This window comes from Trichomycterus rosablanca, chromosome 4 (genome assembly GCF_030014385.1).
Source record: "Trichomycterus rosablanca isolate fTriRos1 chromosome 4, fTriRos1.hap1, whole genome shotgun sequence".
NCBI classification, from domain to species: domain Eukaryota; kingdom Metazoa; phylum Chordata; class Actinopteri; order Siluriformes; family Trichomycteridae; genus Trichomycterus; species Trichomycterus rosablanca.
This window is the reverse complement of record NC_085991.1, coordinates 14,429,965-14,438,467: the sequence shown is the minus strand read 5'-3', so window position 1 is coordinate 14,438,467 and position 8,503 is coordinate 14,429,965. Positions and strand designations below refer to the sequence as shown.

Below are 8,503 nucleotides of genomic sequence, written 5' to 3'. Positions count from 1 at the left end.
ACAGCAGAAATGCCACATGAATTTGAACTATATTTTATCCTGTTGTCCTAACAAGTTTAACCCTAATCACTGATTGGACACTGATTTAGCTCAGCCTGCAATCATTTATTTTGCATTCTAACCATTTAACTTGACCTCCTGTTTAAACTGTGCAGCTGTTTCAGTGTTTTGTATGTAGATGGATTCTGCCATCTTGTGTATAGTTTTGTAAACAGCATTGCTGTGTGAATAATTCTCTTTTTACATGTGGAAAACACTTCACTACTTATTGTGGTTTGTATTGGTTTGCAAGTTCTCACATTTATAATATTCAGAAACAAACTCCAGTAGTTTGGGGCTAACAGACTATACCACACAGGGCTTACACTGATTAGCTTATTCAAACTGCACAAAATCATGTAAACCTTTACTATCTTATGCCCATTGTGGATGATGTGCACCCCTTTACGGAGAGGGAAGCAGAGATTATTATGGAGACAACATCTGGTTTGTAAATGTGCTCTTGTGAGTGATTGCATTCAGGGGGTTAAATAATTTTGAGACTGCAGTAGTCATTAAAAGGTGCATTTTGTGTTGATGTTATATTGAGCTACTTAATTGTTCAAATTTGATTGGTTTATTGCAGACAGCTGAAAGTTTACAAATGGTGCTAATAAATCTAATTTGCATTGGGGGTTTGAACAATTGTGATTGCAGCTGTTCTTAAAGTAGCCCATTCAACACCAACAATCATGCCAGAGACAAAGTCATTAACTGTATCCATTAACCAATGTCTATACAATGCATAACTGGCTAGCTGGAGAATTCTAATAATAATCTTGTACAGATTTCTTTACCCTGATATTTTTGCTAATTTGTCACATTTTAATCTTTCAGATCTTCCAACTAATTTTAATGTAAGATAAAGACAACATGGCACAAAATGCATTTATTCCATTTATTAAAAATAAAACTTAAATTCAAAACCTGTCACCCATGTAAAAACATAATTGCCCCTTAAACCTAATAACTGGTTGTGTCACCCTTTGCAGTACCAACTGAAATCAAATGTTTGTAAAAACTTACTTCTTCTTAGTGTGTCTTTTACAGTAATCAGTAATTGTATACCCACAACATTTATTTATATTGTAGGTTTAGCTTACAACATGGCCAGATAAAGAAGGGCTACAGGGTAGGTGAACCTAAAGCTCAGAAGATAAAGCATGTGATACTCAGTCTGTGATCTGTATACACTGGTTTTTGTACAGCATTGTGAAGTTTCCTGTTACTGTGGGCTGCATGGCACAGTAGTACAAAGCAGAATCTGATACTGCAGCAGAGGAGATCTTCAGATTCACAAGGTTTTCTGATCCATTAACTGTAGCTGATAAACGAGAAATGCTAGAACTCTTGTAGGATTCATATACACCCATAGAAACTATAAACTCTGGTGTAGATCCAGGATACTGACGATACCACTGCAGGTTATCAGCACTCTGATATTTACAAGAGAGAACAATGCTGTGACCCACTGCTGCATTTAATACATCATTCAGTGGTTTTATTGACTGTGCCAAACTTTTCCCTGAAAATGAGATAAATATGTTATATGTGATGTAATAAATGTTGTAATACAGTCATACAGTAAAACTAAAACACATTGTGTACTGTGACTGCATAAGAATAATGAAATGTACTTACATTGTATAGTTGAGAAGAGAAGAAGAGAACACAGGAACATCATGTTTGTATTGTGAGAAGTGAAGGAAGGACGGGGTGATTCTGCTTCTTTACAGTTCTATACAAACTCCTCCTATATTTAGTTGGTTTGAGTGGGGAATGAAAGCAGAGCTTTAAATTAATCAGTTACAGTACACTGTATTTACTTCACATAGATAAAATATTGTATCTGTCTAATCCCCCAAAACCAAACTTTTGCCACCCTGCCAAGTGACCTCTTATTTGAAAACCAAAATATGGTCACTCTATATCAAATGGTATTTAATACACATTAAATGCCCAAAGACTGCTATCATTGATATGTCTGAACTGTTTCCTCTCTTTAACCTCCCCAGCAGTACAGCTTTGTTACAGCGTTTGGCAAAAAGTAGATGGAGTCTGCCATCATGTGTTTACTTTTCCTCCCTACATCTATGTGCAAAAATGAACAAAAAGAGGATTTTGGTAACTGATCATTCATGCCCAGTTGTTTCTGACTGTAGAGCTTCTAAAAGAAGAACTTTTTTGTATCTTTCTGTGTAACTCTAGACAGTCGTGTTTGTCTAGACACTTTCTGACATGCTTAAATAAGCCAACTTTGATTACATTTCTGATAAAATGTTATTTTCATGTTGGATATGAAGAGTAACTGAAGCTCTTCACACAGGTCTGTATGATCTCATGTACTGCACTGATGTCACACCGGCATGGCTGACTGAATTCTTATATTATTCTAAAAGTGTTCATAATAAAATGGACAGTATACCTCCTCTAATAAAGTGTATATATCTCTGTCAGTATATTTGGTTTGATAATCTGAAAGTAAAAGGTTTATATTGTTAAGCAATATGCAAAATCATCTGTAAGAAAGTTGCAGGCTGACTGCAGCATTGTGTCTACTCTAAATGAGGATATTGTTGTTATTCATGAGAAATAAGGGTTACCATGTGATCCCACAAATAATTACAGTAAAATCTGGAGCTGAGAACATTTAAATAGTATACTATAAATAAACTAGCAAATGTCTGTACTTACTTCAAACATGTTAAAAAAATGTTAATGTCATACTTTGATCAAATGATTGCAAGAACACTTATCATACAAAAATGATCATAAAGTACTTTTAATAAATACATTACCATTAAGTTTACTTTTAGTTAAAAATAAGTTTTATTTAATTTAATATATTTCTCTAATACTTGCTTTCAAATAAATGTTTGGTCTGTTTTTCAAAGTATATTAAATAAATGCTGTAGTAATTCACTTAAATCACTTTTAACACATTATACAAAGGTTAACTTACGTGTATTTTTCAAAAGTGACTTATTGGTACAGTAGTAAAAATATCTTTGTTAAATTAAAATATAATAATTTTAAATATATTTCAGTGTTATTTAATTCTAATAGGAAAATAAATTACTCATATTAAAGAACATATTCAGGTACTTTTTAAATACTATGTTATGTATTTTACTTTGCATGTAATTAATTGATTCCTCATGATGCTGTAATTATACTTGCAAAGAATTCACTACATAAATATTCATTCAGTGTACTTACAGAGTTTAAATAGTAACCTGTATAAACTTCATTAGATAAGATAAGATAAGATAAGATTCCTTTATTGATCCCCATGGGGGAAATTCGAGTGATACAGCAGCTCCAGTAAGTAGTACAGTAAGTAGAGTAAATAAAAATAGAATAAAAAAGAAAAAATAAGGAAAGAAATTTGCTATGCAATGCAATTATTAGATAATTAGTTTTATTTTTAAAAGCATTTATGTGTCTCCCTGTGTTTCACCTAATGAGCTCTGGGTAGAACTTCAGCACCCCTGTGACTCCGATTATGATAAGAAACTGAATAAATGAGTTAAAATATACATTTCAAGTGTATTTTCAAGTGACTACAACTCACAATAATGCTAAATAGTTTATTTAACATATCTTTATTATGACAAAGCAATTTCACTTACTAATTAAAGCAGATAAAAAAACATGTAAAAACATTCACTTCAACAACATGTTAACACATAAGATCTGACATGCCTAACTCATGTGTTCGAATCTCATGTCTGCTCCTGGCTTATAACCTCCTCAAAACTAATGTAATAGTGACCCCTGCTGGCTGGTTGATGGTGCCTTAATGCAAAAATCGAAAAACAGAGATCAGTGCGTGGCTTATAAATGTATTGCTATGCTCTACAAAAAATTAGGTCTAGGACGACAGGAAGTGGAAGTTTATTTTTACTCTAAAGTAAATATATTTGAAGTCTATTTTTAAAATGCACTTGGATTACGGATTAAATGTGTTTTAATTTCACTTTAAGTATATGTGAAACATGGAGGTAAATACACATGCTGTAGTAAACTTAAGTTTAATTAAATATACTTAAAATAGTCTCAATTTAGTACACTCACTCACTTTCTTAACCGCTTATCAAATTAGGGTCGGGGGGGGGGGGGGGGGGCAGTCAATAGCAGGGCAGACACACACATACACACACCCTTTCACCTATAGGACAATTCAGCATCTCCAATTAACCTGACTGCATGTTTTTGGACTGTGGTAGAAAACCGAAGCTCTCTGAGAAAACCCACGCAGACACGGGGAGAACATGCAAACTCCACACAGAAAGTACCCGGACTGCCCTGCCTGGATTGAACCCAGGACCTACTTGCTGTAAGGCGACAGTGCTACCCACCAAACCACCGTTCCGCCCCAGTTTAGTACAATTAACACAATTAAAGTTGATACAGTTGAGTATTATTTTTGTACAACTAAAGTATATTAAGTACAAAAATAGTTGTTCAGTTTTAGCACTCTTTAAGTGTATTGATCAGTAGTGTGACAATAATACACTGTAGTGCACTGTAGCATATTAAAAACTAGTATACTCTTTTCATCAGGGCACTATCACCTGTTTTGTATAATTGGTTATTCATACACCAGACTATAATCCTACAAAATCCCTGACTATGTGCAACTGTACCTAGAATAATTGATGCTGTTTTGGCAAATGGCAGTCTATTAACTATTCATTTTTTAATCTTTTTGCTTGGGTCTAATTTCAGACCCAACAGTAGAAGATTGTGCTAAAGCTTTATAGTTATTTGAGATCATAGGCTAAGAACTGAGAAAGCAAAAGATATAAAAAATGTAAACATGCTTATAGCTCCCTCCTCTGAGAGAAGGTTTTTGTACAGTGTAGCTGAATTTCCTGTTACTGTGGGCTGCAGAGCACAATAGTACAGAGCAGAGTCAGATACTGCAGCAGAGTCGATCTCCAGTTCTACCTTCTTATTCTCTTTGTTAAAACTGATGGACATTCTTGGGTCAGGTGTTGAAGCCGTGATGACAGTACCCTCATTAATTAGCAGCAGAAACTCTGGTGTTGATCCAGGTTTTTGTCGATACCAGTGAAGTTGATTATATGCTGATTCATATGTGCAGGATAGTGTGATGTTGCTGCCTTCATTTGATGTTAAGCTGGGTTTATCTGCTGTAATACTCTCAGCTGCTTCTGCTATAAAACATGTTAACAATGTAAAACATTTATTTCATTCTAAATGTAAAACATTTAAAGTAAAAATTGCTATAATGCTTGTTATACTGAAAAAAAAAAAAACCAATGAAGTATGATACTTATTGTATAACACTTACCATTTTCATCAGTAATGAGTAAAATGAAGAGAAGAAGTAACATCATTGAGCTGAGTGTCAGATTCACATCTGGCATACTAAAAGTTGTCTATACTGTATGAAAGAACATAACCCCAACTCACCCCACCCCCAATCCATGTGCATTTATGGTAACCCTGCCTTCATATGGCATGCATCTAGATGCATCTGTTTCCAACATCTAAAGTAATCCATGCCATGAACTTTTGGAAACCAATTAATCATTAGTGTTTTAAATGCAAATGATGCACTTTATTGTTTTTAGCTGTATTTACATCACAACCTAATGCAGGAACAAGTGTGTTGACTCCTAACAAATGACTGTCATGCTACTATTACTTCACATAATTGTGTTATTTACAATAAATAAATAGTGACTAACATCATATTTGGACATGACTAGGTTGTAGATCAGTGGCACATGTTCAACGGCACTGTGTTGGAACATATCTTCGTGTGTTATTTGCTTTACACACAAACAATGTCCTTATTTACATTAAGTGTTATTTACATTAAGTGTTATTTACATTAAGCAACAGTATCAGATTGGATTACACGTTTTTTTTTCCTGCCCAGGGCTTTTGGGAGGCTGAACCACAGAAATGAATTCTCTAAATGAATAAATGCATACATTAAAGAGGGTCCATGTGCTACATTTTCCTGTCTTATAATTATATAGTTAGCATTACTGTATACTTAAAAATACATAATTAACATTCATTTTGTTCAGACAACAGACACACAACTACACCAATAAGAAAAACACAAAACCTAATGTAGGATTCATAAAAAGCACCATAAAACAATTTGTCCTAAATTACTTATAATTACTCATACATTTATAACAAATTAAATTTAATATCTAAATAATATATATTACTACAGAGGTCTGTAAGCTCAGAATAAGGTTATATTAAGGTTAACATTATATATAGAACTATAAAATTTTATTATATTAATAGTTTTATTAAGAATATTTTTGATCGTGTATCACATGTAATGTAGGTGTTTGGTTTTTGTGCAGTATCAGTGGATTTCCTGTCACTATGGGCCTCAGAGCACAGTAGTAGAGAGCAGAATCTGATACTGCAGCAAATACAATGTTCAGATCCACTCGATCTTTAGCTTCATTTATCTTTGCAGAAAACTTAGAACCTGGAGCTTCTTTTTGATAGTCAGCAACCAGAATAATGAACTCTGGTCTGAATGTGGAGTACTGATGATACCACAGCAGCTCATCTCTTCCAGATCCACTGTAATTGCAGGATAAAGTAACAGAGTTTCCCTCCAAGACATTTTCAGAGGTAGAAACTGATATAATAGTCTGTGCAGAGGTATACACTTAAAAAAAAAAGGAAAACAAAAGTTAATTTAATTAAAAACAAATAAAAAACATTAGATTATTAAAAATACATTAGATATAATATTATTTCTCACCTAAAATAACTGAAAGACGGCAAACAAAACCAAGCAATGCCATGACTGAACTGTAGACTAGTGCAGCTTAAAGCCTGTTATCATTCTTATACATGTTAGAATCACTTCCTTTCTTCAGCTTCACTTTCCAACAGTGCAGCTCTGTTACAGAGTTTAGTAAAAAGTAGATGGAGTCTGTCATCATGTATTTACTTTCCTTCCTACATCTGTGTGCAGAAAAAAACAATTTTTGATCCCTTCTTTAATCCCCTGCTCTTTCACTAAAGAATGTTGACATCAAAATGTCTCTTCTAAATGTATCACATTGTGTAATTAGAAATCAAAGGTGGCATTAAATTGGTAAACATGTAAATTCTGCCTAAATACACAGGGTTACAAAGGTACTTTATGAAAACGGCAGAAAGCTTTCAAATGCTTCCTAGTCCTGACAGTTGACTAATTAAAAGAAGTTTTTACTATTTGGAGCCTTTAAATATTTTTCATGTTTTAACTCTTTAAAAAGAGGTTATAACCAGTCTATGTACTGATACTGGAGGTTTTGATAGTTTTGTAATGCAAGCACTGACCACACTTACCAGCTCAACCAGACAACATAGTTTTGAAGGTCTGTCACGCAGATCAAAGTAACACAAAGACTCTTGTTCCTGATGGCTCGTTGGTCTAGGGGTATGATTCTCGCTTCGGGTGCGAGAGGTCCCGGGTTCAAATCCCGGACGAGCCCTCGTTTAGTATCAAGTGTCCCGTTAAAATCTAATGATCAAACAAAAATGACACATGCTGATACACTGGTAGAAGTTGGTGAGCTTATGTGGATGCAAATACCCTTCATGCCTTTAATGACACCTCATGCTTAAACTGTTAGAAATGCTTTAATGAAGATCTGCATTGAATTTTGTTTTGTCATGAATACACTTTCCAGTGCAACCAGTCAACATGGTTTTGACGCTATGCCACGGAGGTCAAATAAATGTCCTGGTGTTTGTCCTGGCTGGCTCGTTAGTCTAGGGGTATGATTCTCGATGAGAGTGTGAGAGGTCCTGGGTTAAAATCCCGGTCGAACCCTTGTTTACCCATCTTCAGGTTCTAATCCCAGTGTGCAAATGGAAATAAAATGGGGTGATTAAATGGCAAAACTTGAACAACTCTCTACATGGATGCCAGGCCACATTATTAAAATTCTAACCTTTAGCTTAAACTTTGTCCTAAAACAAACAGAAAACCTTTATAAAATCATGCTGCCAGAGTTATTCTAAAAGCCATCGAAAGGTTTTGTGAATCCATGTTTAAATGTAAAGCACTGTCATTGTGAAGGAAAGTCAAACAGTGCAGAGTATGAAGTCAACACGACAAGGAAAATCTCATGTCAACGTAAATTTCTTTCAAACTTAAGTGTTATTAACCAATAACACAAAACATCATAACGTTTGTTTTGCCACTGAACTAAATTGTTTTATTTGTATGTAAAAAAAACAACACAAATTGAACCAACTGATCAATGACATGTAAATTAAAGTTGATTTAATTATTTTAAAAATGTTCACCTAAAGATTTTTAACTTTACTTATTTGGTTACTGTAATATTTGGGTAAATTTGAAGGACTTTTAGTCGTAGTAGGATGGTTTGTCCAGGATTTGCGATTCTTTGGTAAATTTTGGGAGGTGTCTTGTTAAAATCCAAGTCTTTACAGT

The 8,503-nt window shown here is 34.1% G+C and overlaps 1 non-coding gene across 1 annotated transcript; it reads left to right on the top strand.

The window, feature by feature from the left end:
• Positions 1–7,463: 7,463 nt before the first annotated feature.
• trnap-cgg (transfer RNA proline (anticodon CGG)) lies at positions 7,464–7,535 on the top strand. Its single transcript has one exon. It is a non-coding gene; the product is annotated as a tRNA-Pro (tRNA).
• Positions 7,536–8,503: the final 968 nt, after the last annotated feature.